Below are 14,661 nucleotides of genomic sequence, written 5' to 3'. Positions count from 1 at the left end.
ACATTGGGTCGCACAATATCTTGGGTCGCAATACGGTCTGATCAGAGGGCTTTGTCTAGCACGATGGTCTGATAAGGAAAAAAAATCTGTGAAATTGTCTGATCAGTGCGCTCTAGGTTCAGGCACCTAAACCTGGGTATCCAGAATTGCCTATCTGTACGCTTTTTGACATGAGATTGGAGAAAACTACTGTTTGTTGGATATGCTGGATATAATGAAATTAAAGGAATCCAACGCTTCGGTTATATTCAAAAGAACTGTTATCTGACTCGAACTGTTTCTGCTCTTCAAATACTGGTACAAATTGTCGCAATCGTTGAGAAGTTAAAACAAAGCAGGATTACTTCCGCAAAAGTCAAGCAGCTTATCACATAAGGGACACTGGAGTACTCAATCACACAAACCACTGTTTCGGATGAGAATGACAATTGTGTTCAGCATCGCCATTAAACCTTAATTTTTTGCATGCGGTTGCTTCTGCGTTTCAAAAGTGACATTTACTTTTTTCTAACTAGAAGCACTTTTCTTCTCGGATCCAGAAACGAAGCCGACATTTGATAACCTAGCAACTAGAATTATTGAAAAAAATGACCGTTCCCGATTGGTGATGCCATTTTCTGAAATTGGGGCGTCATTTCGTCAAATGAGTTCCAGTCGGTGGTTACACCTCCAGAATAATACCTGCAGCTCACTTTTTTCGAGTAAAAGTGACATCATCTAAACAAATAAAGTGCTTTGATGTCTTTGTTTAAGTTTTTTTTAAAGTTATCTGGAACAAGGACCGTATCCGGGTTGCCACCTATTGGGAGTCTTACAATGATCACGTCGGTTAGCACAATATCTTGGGTCGCACTACTGTCTGATAACAGAATTTTGGCTAGCGCGATGTTCCGTTAACACGGCAAGAGCTGGGAAATGGTCTGATCAGAACCGTCTAGAGTCGCACATCTAAACCTTGGTATCCAGCAATAAACCTATCTGTACGCTTTTTGACATGAAAGTTGAGCAAACTAAAAATTGTTGCCAGTATGATGGGTAAAAAATGAAAAAAATTAGAAAGAAAATCTTTGTCAAGGCCCTATGGAGAGGCCTGATGGTGAAGATAATGAAATTGAGCAAATCAGACGCTTTGGCTATATACAAAGAACTTCTATCTGATTCGAACTGTTTCTGCTCTTCAACTCCTATTAGAAATTGTCCTTATCGATAAGAAGCTGAAACATAGTAGAATTACTTGCGTAAGAATCAAACAGTTGATTACATAAAGTACACTGGAGTAATCACTCAAACATTGTAGAATCCACTGTTTCAGACAATGATGACAATGGTGTTCGACATTGCCATTAAACTATATTCTTTTGCATGCGGATGCTACTGCGTTTCAAAAGGGACAATTACTTATTTCTAATTAAAAGCATTTTTTTCTCAGATACGAAAACACAGCCGACATTTGTTAACCTAGCAACTAAAATTATAGAAAAATGTGGCCAATCCCGAATGGTGAGGCCATTTATTGTAATTGGGTCGCCACTTCGTAATATGAGTTTGAGTTGGTCTTAACACCTCTAGAATAATTCCTCCAGCTCACTTTCTTCGAGTAAAAGGGACATCATCTAAACAAATGAAACGCTTTGATATTTTTAGCAAATTTATCGCAGAGTTATCTGGAACAAAGTCCGAAACCGGGTCGTCACTCCTAGTAGTCATACAAATATCACGTATGATGTCATACAATTAATGACGTATTTCCAAGGACGATCATTGTACGAATATTGAAAAATCATACATGATCTTTGTATGACTACCAAGAAAACATATATTAACCTAGTATGATACCAAGAATTATATATCTATTTTTCTTAAATCGTTTTACCATTCACGTTATTTTATTCGGTAAGTTATCACCTATATGAAAACCCGGCATCAGTTTGTGATCCGCCAAATAACCTTAAGGTACAACATCGTTTGCAAAGTTGAGCACTGTAGAAAAAAGTAATTCCAAATGGATAGCTAAAGTTTTCAGTTAATACCCATAAATGCTCATTTATCAGAAACATTAAAGAAAATGCTTATTACTCAAGTTCATTTTGTGAATATGTTCAAATTGCAAAGTTCTCTCTTAGTGTACAAAGAGAATCAAATTGGGGTTGCAAATGCGATACAATAATCTAATATGTCCTCTGACAACATTAAACGAGAATTTGTGAAAACTTCAATGTTTTTTGTGTCACAAATGAAAATAATGATTTCCAAGAAATTTCCTCATTTTCTATAGAAAATGAAATTTATCCCTTTTCAGGCATTGAAATTTTTTGTGTATTCCTGTATCATTTTCAGGAAATCGTACATGATTCTTGTACAGCTGCCAAGAGTTCTTTAAATTCATGTATGACCTAGTATCATACAAGGAAACATATATGACCTAGTAGGACTACTAAGAATTTTGTATAATTAGAAACCCGGAAGCAATGAGATTGTTGAAGCTGATTGGTAAGACTATTGGTCAAAATTCAAAGTTTTCTGACAAGAAACGCTAGAAGTCTGTGGAGCTACGTTTTCGAAAAAAAAATGAAATAAAAGAGAACAATTAAGAAAACCAGACTTCTGCGCAAAATAGAGATAAATGAAACAATAGAAAATTTTGTTAACAAAACTTTGCCTTCTCGTTTTATAATTACAACTGCACTTAGATGAAAGTCTAATTACAAGTTAGACAGTATTTGTAATTGAGCTCGTAAAAGTTTCCTCCAATCAGAAATATAACTAAAAATTAAACAACCAAAAAAAATGCAAAATCTCTGATCCAGCGCAAAATTCTACAAAAAATGGTTCATGCCTATTTGGTTTTTGGAATTCAACAAAATCTCTCGGTTGTTGTTTCTCTTTATTTTCAAAAAAAGCTTCAAATGTTTGTGTAGGACGCTAAGAGTATAGTTTTTTCATTCTTTGAATCAAACAAAGACTCATTGCTGTATTATGCTTATTGGAAACAATAGTGGGTACAGCCTTATATATTGAAAATTACTTTAAACTAAAAATCCGAGAACGTTTTTCTGGTAATATATCTATTGAGCTGATATTTTTTCATGTGCATGATAATTATTTGGTTAGCAAATTTGGACATCAATTTGCCAATGGCATGAGCTAATAATAATTGAACTTAAGTTATAGCTATGATTGTATCATTTTAAAAGTTGCCACTATTTTGATGTTTTTGGCTACCCGGGTCGCGAGCGAATGGTTAAGTTGCAAGAACTGGCAAGTGTCGTGCAAAAAAAGGTTAACTTGTAAGAACTTAAGAGGCGAATGGTTAACATGCAGGAATTTCAAAGTCGAATGACCAATTTGTAACTTTTTGTGAGTTCGTTCCGGTCGAGCTCAACTCTAATTGTTTGACTCAAACTATTATTCTATCACTTTTCGTAGAAAACACGTGGGAATTAGTTGCTCAGTTTGTATAACATAAAGCAATGTGACCGAAGCTGAGAAACTTTTTTTTAATTTTGTCATTTCAACCTGGGCATTAAGTTTTGACAATAATAACCGTCAGTAATGGTAGTATTAAAATTGATGGCAACTGACTTATCTATTGCGGGGTTTACTCGTTTTCGTAATGCGTTTTTTTTAAATTCTAGTGCGCAATGCATGTCCACAAAAACCATCGACTCCAACACAACACGTTGTCAAACGCATTAATAATCTGACACAGGACTTTCTTACGAAGACAATGCAATTTTTCGGAATTTTGAGAATTTTAAAAAGCAGGCATTTTTTAAGAAAGGAGTAAACTGAGAAAACTAACAACCGGAAAATAAGTATTCATGAAAAAAAGTGTTTTGTGGAACTAATTAGCAGTTAAAACAAAATTTTCTGTTTTTGCCAAACTTGTGCTTTAAGATTGTGGCTATTTGAATTTAATCGTTGTAGTAAAAAAATCGTTGAAGAAATCAATAATAGAGAATTGCTCGATGCAAATGTGAGACAACTAGTTGTTCAAAGCAAAATCTGTGACGATAATGATCAAAATTTACTCATATATAATATATTGTAAATCAAAATATTAAATATTAAATTAATTTTCCATGCATTTAACACTACATAATTGCATGAGTAACTCTAAGTGAAATACTACACAGCAGGATTTTTTTATAACTCAAGGGTATGTTACGTTAATCTATAGAGGCAGCTTCATTTGATTCTGTCGGATAGATAAACGAGTTGTTCACTGTCTTTGGCGATCGTCTTATCAAGAGTACAAATCTCCTTACAGAAGATCAGCTGAAAATGTTGCCCAAAAATTATCACAACTCGAAGCATAAATATTCTCGACCCGCAAGAGTAAGATCACTTTCGTTTTTATTGATTTTAAGAACTTTCAAAATAAAGCAAATTCCTGAAAGTTTTCTGCAGTCTGCAGTTGACGGATGTTGCGCAAAGAGTGAAAGGATCTATTCTGTTTCGCCCCTCCAATGTTTTTTACGCCCCAGTTACAAATTATATGTTGTTAGATAGCACGTTACTATATAAAAAATAGCACGCGCGCCTGGGGGGAGTAAAAGATATCCGCCCACTATGCTGGGGGCGCGGGGGGGAGCCAAAAAAGAATAGATCCGAGTGGAAAATGAAAAAATAATAAAGCCCGTTTCTACGAAATCTGAAAAATCGAGAGCGAAAATCGACACCTTGCTGCATCGCCGATAACAGTTTCACATGAATTCTGCCCGAGGCCTTTAATAAAACCTAAGGAAGAAATAAATGAGAACAGTCATGCAAATTGCTACATGTCCAATTAGAAACACTCGATCTAGAACTAGTGCGCAGTACTTCCATAAAAGTGCCAGATTTTCATTATCATTGTCGATTTCGTCCTGCGAAACCAATTTTCTGGCCTCTGCAAGATGTCGATCAGAAATTGCATCTGAATTAAATGCAGGCTTGAAATCAACACCTCGGTAGGAAGAACTTGGAAGTGTGTTGATTCGTCGCAAGGTTGAGCCACATTTGATATTCGACTTCTTGTTCACGCGTTTCACTGGACATGGCTTGAGTCCCATTGAGTACATGAGCTTGCTTGTCAATATTGATTGTAGACGGCAGCTCATTTCACAGCTGGATCCAATGAAGTACACGTTGACCACTGAAGCAAAAACTAAAGGAAAAATGCTGGCAATTGAGGTATAAGAATTTACTTCTGATTCCATGACAAATTTAGCTCGCGCTTTAACTTTGGACTGACTGATTTATCCATGATTAAAACATCCGCATTATTAAGGCTTTAACCGAGGCAGTGAAGGCCCGTACTTTGTTTACAGCAGAAATCAGCGCTGAATCATTAAAAATAGCAGTCTGTTTTTTCGGCTTACCATTGCTATGATCATGTCACTTTTAACAAATTACAGAAAAACATTTACATCTTACGAGCATGAAAAAGTTTTACTGATAACCCTATTCACATGAGTAAATAACGAATAAATTTTATCTGGCAATAAATAATTACCGCCTAAATGATCTCTGTGCATGAGTAATTAACGACTACGCTTCATCTGTTTATAGGTAAAAATTGTTTATAAGGAATAAAATCTTTATAAAACTCTTGGCAAGAAAACTTCAACATCTGTTCGAAATTGAACGCATTTTGGCGCTCCCGGAAATTAGTTTTTTTTCATCATAAGATCTCTCAACAAATACCATGAAAACAAACCTTCACAAGATCTTACAATAGACAAAGTGCCAAGAACTTGACGCTGAATGTATCAAGTGGGCTATCTAGCAGCTCCAATTCCTAATCTATCTCAAATGTGGCTTCTCACCAAGTTTAATATGCCAATCTCCTTCAAAACAAACACTAATAGCAAACATAACCGACTAACGTCGGGCGAATTGCTCTCAAACGACCGGCGATTGGTTGTCTTCGTCAACAGCTAGCCACGGTTTAGTGACCTCGGGGCACTACATCGTTATCCCGTTTCTGAAGACGAAAGTCAAATGAGTCGGATGAAAAATCGGCCGAGCGAAAAATTAGATAAAAGACAAACAGAGTTGGTAAATTTGCTACAAATTGCCTTTGAGAGCAATTAACAAGGGTTTCTTAAAAAGTGTTTGTTATATCAGTTATGATAAAAAGCATTTCAACTATAACTCATTGACAATAGGGATCAGAGATGATGACATTACGCAAAGAAGATGATGACATTACGCAAGACATTGAAATCTTAAGAACCAATTCATTGATTGTCTCAAGAGACTATCCGGTATCCCTGTATCACGCCAGAAAATGTTTTACAGGCTCATAAAGATCCATACACTTCAAACACAATAAAAATTTTCCAAAAATTTGAAAAAATTGTTAATTTTATCCCAAAAATTACTAAAACTGGAGTCATAAAAAAATTGATTACCAATCCGTTAACTCTAGAAAACTATGCAGCACCTTATTATCAATTTTTGGAGCAGGTTCGAGGGCCTCTGTTGCCGGAAAAAGATCAAAAAAATAAAAAATTGCAAATATTTTAAAAAAATGCTTAAATTCATGATTTTAAAATCTTGAAGAACATTCCATTGCATATCTGAACTATGCAGTAATATATTATCAAGTTTTACAAAAATAAATTGCTGTAACTTGTGATATTAAAAAGGTTAAAATTAATCCATGACCAACAAAAATTTTCCAGTAACTTATTATCAAACCCTAATGGAGGATTTCTAATCTTCAAAGTTTCAAAAAAACTGAATAATGAGCATAAATGTCAAAAATTGCAAAGAAAAAAATGGCTAAAAATATCAAAATTATGCTGAAATTCGTGATGTTAAAATGTTGCAAGTTTTTCCATTTAATGTAAAAAAAATATTCAGTAACGTATTTTCAAACCCTAGAGGAGGTTCCTTGGCTCTTGAGGCTCAAAAAATCTAAAAAACAAAAAAAAATTCAAAAAAATCAAGTGTTATCAAAAAATTGCTAAATTTTGTGACATTAAAATTTTGAAAAGCTGTTTCATGGCCATTAAAATTTTTTCAAAAACTTTCTATCAACTCCCTGAGGATGTTTGCTGGCCCCTGGGTCTGAAAAGACCTGAATAAAGAAAAAAAATATCAAAAAAAAATTGAAAAAATTGCACGTTTTGTCAAAAAATTGCTTAAATTCGTGACGTTAAAATGTTGAAACCATTCAATTACCACTAGAAACAATGCCGTAACCTATTATCAAACCCTAAAGGAGGTTCTTTGACACCTAGGACTATTAAAATCAAAAAATATTAAAATTTTTCAAAAAGCTTGAAAAAAATTGCAAAAAATAAATTTGCGTTTTTAGCAAGCGGTTGTTCGTCAGTAGCTAGCCACGGAGGTGGGGGGGGGGGGGGGGGAGGGAGGTGCACCGGGGCAGATTTGGGGTGGGGGCAACACTGTGGTGGGCGGCAATGGGGGTCAACAGTGGGGGTGTCTTCAACCTCTAAGAATCGCCCATCACACCATAAGTATAAGTAAAAGTCTCCTAAATACATTGAGCTGAAACAGAGCTGACAGGCTCTAAGAGCACTTAATGCCCTCTGGGCGCTACCTGTTTATCCCGTTTTTTGAGGACAAAAAGTCAAAAGCGTCAGACGAAAAATCGGTCAAGCGAAAAATCGCATAAAAAAGACCGACAGGACTAATATAATTGCTACAAACTTCGTTTGAGAGCAATTAATAAAAACGATAACGATTTCTGAAAAAATCCTTTGACTAGTTTTAACAATAAATCAAATAAGTTTTGAAACACTTTTACATTACTTCGAACAATTGCTGAAAACTGGCATTAAAAACTGGATCTTACATACATCTTTGAGTTCCAAATAAACTATTTGTAAAAAAAAACAAAAGAAGTGATCAAAACAACCATATAGTTGACAGTTTTTAAGTATTACACCGCAAAGGAAGACCGGAATTGGGTTACAATCAAAAGCGAGGTTATTTTGAACAATGATAATGATGATAATGGAATTCCGCAAAATTGATAAATTTAAGAATTGGGGAGCCCATGATACAAACTTCGAAGCTTGAATTCCGCGTTTGACTGTAACTCAATTCCGTTTTTATGGACTCACGGTTCGAGAATGCAATATCTTTTTAAATAATAAAAAAAGTGCATATCAAAGGAGTTAAAAATATTTTAGAGGATAGAAGTAATTTATGTAACCAAGATTCAAATAAGAATGATTGCCAAAATATCCTTCAGATAAAAAATATGAAGTAAGTAAGACGTTTTTCAGATTATTAAATCAAATTTGAAAACTAGTGTTAGCCATGCTTTATTCTTATTACAACTGGTTGCAAGCTTTATTAGGTGTATAACTGGTTGCAAGGCCGCGCAAATTAGCAACGCCTTCTGTGGAATTCAATTACATTTATCTCTGTGGAATTCACTCCATTGATCTTCTCATTAAGGATCGTATCCTACCAGCCGAATTGTTTGTCTCAAAAGTTAGCCTAATGAAGCTACAAACAGATATAAAACAATGGGAAACATCCGAAAATTTTAAAATGTTTACTAGTCGCCATAACGCCAGACAGAACAACAGGACAAATCAAATTATTATAAAAAAGAAAACGAAAACGAAGTGGAATAACAAATCTTTAATCTTAAAAGCGTTCAAAAATGGAACAAATTGCCCTCTTCAATAAGAACTTTTAACAGTAAAACTTGCTTTAAAAATGTTTTAACCGAGTTTTTGCTCGATCAACACAGGAAAGTACCCGTTAATAGACAAATAGGAGCCTTCAAATCCTATTTTTACCTATAAAAACGAACAGCCACAATTTGAAGATTACTATATTAATAACAATGCTGATTAATTTATTTAACATTTTAGAGCATGTAGATATCTAACCTTAGGGTTATAGTCTGAGTAATTTACATGTTTCAAAAAAAAACATTATGAAATTTATTTACCCACATTTTTATGATATGCTATGGAAAATATTTTGTTTTCTATTCAGTTTCAATTAGATTTAATTTCTCAATTGGGAATTATAAGTGAGCGCATAAGTCAAACATAACCGAATAACGTCGGGCGAATTGCTCTCAAACGACCGACGAGAGGTTGGCTTCGTCAGTAGCTAGGCACAGTTTAATGAGGTTAGCTTTATCTTAATTGAAGGGGCGTAAGTGATCGCATCGGGGTGGGGATGGTGGTGCACCAGGGGGTTGTTGTGGTGGCAACCTTGACGAGGAATCAATCTCTAAGGACCGCCCTTCGCATCATAAGTATAAGTCTCCAAAACAGATTCTGTGCATTGCATGCTTGAAAACTATTGAGATGAAAGGCACTAAGAGCACTTAATTCCTGCTGGCCGCTACCTGTTTATCCCGTTTTTGAGGTCGAAAAGTCAAAAGCGTCTGACAAAAAACCGGTCACGCGAAAATCGCCTAAAAAGACAAAAGACCGACAGGACTAATATAATTGCTACAAACTCCGTTTGAGAGCAATTAATAAGAAGAACTCTTTTCTCTTCAACCTCTTTCATCAGATCAAATCAATATGCATCAGATCAAATTAAATAGAGTTCAGCCAAACCAAACAATCTCGAGGTAAATCATGGGTGATATAATTCATGTTTGCCTTTTGAACTCATCAAAAGACTGAACCAACCAATTGATTATCAAATAGTAAAAACAATCGCTAAAAAATAAACAACATCTTTGGAAAACACGACAATTACAAAGAACAAATATTCGAGAAAAAAACGACAGAAATCTGTTAGCAGGATTACGAACACTGTTGCGGAACAACCCCGATGATGCGGGACGAGTTTTGGCAAGTTAGAGAATGAAGCTGTTAATCTCAAATGACACTAGAGAGAAAAAGATAAATTTTAGATTGCAATAGATCCCCCACTGTCTCCCAGCTTGAAATAGTATCCTGTGGTCGATCTTCTATCATTTACGTCTCCACTCCAGTCAGCATCTGTTTCGCCAACTAGATTGCAGTTGCTGGTTGATGGGAAAAACAGTCTAAGAGATTTATTATGTTGTAGGTATCGCAACAAGCGCTTGCCAGCATTGAAATGCTCAACAGTTGGGTCATTCATGAAACGCGATAAAACATTTGTGATCCACATGATATATGTTCTAGTTTGCTTAGCTATGTAAAATAGTGAACTTACTAGAATTCTAAACTCATGTGAATCTACTCTTGCTGAATCGTCTTGAGCTATTTCGAGTTTTAGGTATTTTTCTGCTGGTGTTTTGTTTGGTTTGCAGTCTTGCATATAGAACTGTTCTAACATATTTTGAGCGTATTTTTCTTGATCTAAAGTTATTCCTTTTTCTGTTTTTAGAATTCGCATTGCAAGAAACTATTCAAGATCTCCTCTGTCGTCCATTTTAAACTTTGATTCTAGTGAACTTTTCTTTTTGTTGATCTCTGTTTGACTATTTCTTGCTATGACTATGTCATCAATCCAAGTTAGAACAAATAATTTTTCATCTTCTTTGTTTTTCAGAAAAAGACAGTAATCAATTTTACTTCTCCCAAAACCTTGCTGAAATAAAAAAGTTGAAAGCTCCTGATACCAATTTTCGGCTGCTTGTTACAGTCCATATATTGATTTTTTTTTAGTTCAGAAACTAAATTGTTGTCATTGCTGTCTAACTTTTCAAAAAATTTTGGTTTCTCTAGATAGACTTGTTCGTCTATTTTAGGATGCAAAAAAGCTGCTTTTACGTCCATTTGTTTTAATAAGAAGTTTTCGATAGCTGATAAAGCTAGTAGAATTTCAAAGGTTTCAGGTTTGCTTGTGGGAGCAAAAGTATCCGAATATTCAATTCACTCAATTTGCTTAAAACACTTTGCTACATAACGAGCTTTGAATATATCGATATTTCCGTTTGCGTCATATTTAATTTTGTACACCTATTGTCCAGGAATAAAAATTTGTCCTTTTTCTCCTGGAACTAAGTCCCAAGTTTCTGTTTCATATAGACTTTTTATCTCTGTTTTCATTACTTCAAGCCATTTGTCTTTTTGTTCCGAATTCATAGCGTTTTCGAAGTATTCGAACTCGACGAAATTTTTTGTTTTTGTGCTTTAAACAGCATGAGAATAGCTTTTACCAAAGCGTTCCGGAGGTGCTATGGACCGAACAATTCGCTCAAGTTCTTCATCTTGTGCTGCTTCCTTTCTCAATCTTTTCCTTTCATCGTACTCTGACCAAAGTTGGGAAGTTTTTTGGTCTCCAGAAGGAATCGCTATTTGACCTAGTTTAACTATCATTTGCAGTCTTGAGGGTGGTTTTGCTTTTTTCATTGTGGATTTTTGACAAGTACAGGATTTTTTGAAGGCTGTCTTTCTATGTTTTTCACTGCGACTTTTGGATTAAACTGTACAAAAATTTTGAATTTTGGTTTGACACTAGGACTAGGTCTCTCTTCTTTAGTTTCTTGTTCAACTTCAGTTTCTGTATTGTTTTCACTTTCCTGAACACTCTATGTTTCGGTTGACTCAACCTCTGCACTTAACTCACTTAAGTTTTTTGTATCCTGGAGTTCTTCTGTTACTTCGTCTTATTCTAGATATAGAAAGCTGTCCTCTGTATCTTCGGTTCCATTATGAAAACCTAGTAGATTGTTTTCATTGAACCTAACGTTTCTAGAAGTGAAAATTTGTCTAGTTTTTATGTTTTGCAACAAATAAGCTGTTGAGTTATCAGAGTAACCAATGAATAGGCACTTTGTTGCTTTTGGATCGAATTTGATTTTTTACTGTCATCACGATTTTTTGAATAGGCTACACAACGAAATATTTTCAGATGGTCGCTTCTCGGTTTTCTACCGAAAAATTTTTCAAAGGCTGACTTTGTGCTTTTGTCTTTGACAACTAAATTACTAGCATAACATGCTGTATCTACAGCTCGAACGCAATAGCTTTTTGGCAAAATTGAATCTTTTAGAAGGCATCTTGGAGCCTCTACTACGGTTGTATTAACACGTTCTGCCACACCATTTTTCTCGGGTGTTTCAGGAACGGTGTATTCACGAGATAATTCTTTGCTTAGGCAAATTTTTTTAGAGGCTTTGTTTTTGTATTCTGTCCCATTATAAGTTCGCAAAACTTTTGGTCGGCCATTTTGTGCAACATACTAATTGAAAGTTTGCAATGCTTGCGTTTTGTATTTCATAAATTTTACTACTGCGTAGCCACTGAATTTATCTATGAAACTAATTGCATATATGTTGCCACCTATACTTGATGGACTCACTGTGCCCATAACCTGTTAGCAGGATTATGAACACTGTAGCGCAACAACCCCGACGAGGCGAGATGAGTTTTTGCAAGTTAGAGATTGAAGCTGTTTAATCTCAAAAGACGTTAGAGACAATAAAATAAATTTTAGATTGCAATAGATCCCCCATTGTCTCCCAGCTTGAAATAGTATCCTGTGGATGATCTTCTATCATTTACGTCTCCACTCCAGTCAGCATCTGTTTCGCCAACTAGAGTGCAATTGCTGGTTGATGGGAAAAACAGTTTAAGAGATTTAGTAACTGATACAATAATTACAAAATCCAACTATAAAAACAAAACACAAAAAAATTTCAGATTTTCACCAAATTAATTTTCGACTATTACATATCCAGAATTAGTTTGTTAGTCTATTGCCTTCTTTTTTTGCATTTTCGTTTGTGATCTTTGCTAAAAAGTAGCGAGGAAAAATGCAAAACCAGATAACTTAAAAATGTTGTATTCAAAATAAATGCTTTTTTTCTGAAAAACCACGATGAGACCAATTATAGCCATGTTATCACTTCATTGCTACTAAAAAAAGGAAATCTCGAGAATAGTATGCTAATTGAGCAAAAAATGAAAAAGTGACCAAAAGGGACGATAAGGGTCAAAAAAATCGCAGTGTTAAACCTCGTTAAGCCCTGCAAAAACGGGAAATCTTTGGAAAATGCTTGAATCATATAGTCTACGCTTGGCTGGTGTTCTAGTGATCCCACTCACAGCTCTCTACGATAGATATAGCGATAGGCCCAAACTGATTGATTAAAAGCCCGGTTGGAGTCCCATAGCTTTTCATCGATGCATCATCGTTATTTCATAATAATTACTATTCCATCGATGGCCCAGAGAAAATTCATCAAAACTAAAAACTCATTGATGAGTCATAAAAAATCATTTGTCAATTCGTCAATGAATCATGGAAATTTCATAATAAAATACTTTACTGAAATTTTTGAAAATCACAGGCAAAAATTTGTCCGAAAAGCTGGTTACGTGCCTGTACAATTCAGTCTATTCTGCTATATAGCAACACAGAATTTGGACACATTTCAGGGGGAATGGGGTGACGCACTTAAGCGAAACGAGAACTTAAACGCTGTTCCATGAACGATTCTTTCTTGGACGTAAATTAAATGGAATATTTGTTTAAATATGACTCAACCCATGGACGATTGAAGGGTGAAGTTAAGGTTGCAGATGGCAAACTGGTTATCAGCGGAACAGCGATTTGACGTTCATGGCGAAAGAGATCCTGCCAATTTCCATGGGGAAGTGATGGAGCGGAATATGTAGAACTGACCGGCGTTTTCACTATCATTGATAAGGCTAAAAACCCATTTGGCTGGTGGCGCGAAGAAAATTATATTTTCGGAACCATCTGCTAATGCGCCAATGTTTGTCTGCGGTGTAAAAGAGAACAAGTACATTTGAGTAGCGCTTCTTGCACCAACGACAATTTTGGAAATGAAGAGGGACTGATGACGACTATGCATGGCGTCACTGCTACCCATAATACAGTCGATGGGGCTTCCGGAAAACAGTGAGGGATGGACGTGGAGCGTACCAGATTAATATTCCGGCTTCCACTGGGGCTGCGAAAGCTGTAGGAAAGTTATCACAGAATTGAACGGGGAAATTGACTAGAATGGCGTTCCGAGTACCGTTCCCAAATGTGTCAGTTGTGAATCTTACTTGCAGACTTTCAAATGACCCCCATTCATTCCTTAACGGACAGTTGGTGCACTCGTTTTACCATAAAGAATTCAAGAAAATGATTTACTGAAACTTGATTAACTTGACCTAAAATACTATTCCATGCCCTGTTAGGTATATTAGTTAACTAATTCGTCTAACTCTCCCTGCTGTAGCCATGAGAGACGTCTTTTTAAGATGTTGAGGCATTGGACGAGAGAGAGTCTGGCATCTTTTTCACTAGCGCCCCGAGTCCTATATAGCAGATATTTAAGCACACCCCTAGTGATGAGTGAATTTACAACTTGCAAGAATCTTGCAAGCTGATTCAAAACTTGCAAGAATCTTGCAAGAATCTTGCAAGATATCAATCAAGGCAAAAAAAATAAATCAGGTTACAAATGTTTTAGAAAACGTCTTTGAAGCAAATTATTCTGTATTGAACAAATTACAAAACCGATTTCAATAAAAAATTTTTAGCCCGGATTAAAAATCTTGCAAGAATCTTGCAAGTTTTTGAATTCTGGAAAATTTATTTTTGTATTTTTGGTAGCTAAAACTAAATGAAAACCAAATGAATTCACTGATATCAGAATTTTTGACCAGCAGAACTGACTAAAAATGACTTTTTTCGCAAACGCGTTTTGAATGTGAAATCTTCAAAGAATCTTGCAAGTTTCTTGCAAGATTTTCAATTCAACAACAACTT

General features: G+C 35.4%; 1 pseudogene; it reads left to right on the top strand.

Annotated features, from left to right (window-relative positions):
* Window positions 1–13,393: 13,393 nt before the first annotated feature.
* Window positions 13,394–14,043, top strand: LOC142341993 (glyceraldehyde-3-phosphate dehydrogenase pseudogene; annotated as a pseudogene).
* The last annotated feature ends 618 nt before the right edge of the window (window positions 14,044–14,661 follow it).

Source organism: Convolutriloba macropyga, chromosome 1 (genome assembly GCF_964194025.1).
Source record: "Convolutriloba macropyga chromosome 1, txConMacr16.3, whole genome shotgun sequence".
In the NCBI taxonomy this organism is placed as follows: Eukaryota; Metazoa; Xenacoelomorpha; order Acoela; family Convolutidae; genus Convolutriloba; species Convolutriloba macropyga.
The sequence above is the reverse complement of the archived record's forward strand: the minus strand, read 5'-3'. Positions and strand labels throughout refer to the sequence as shown.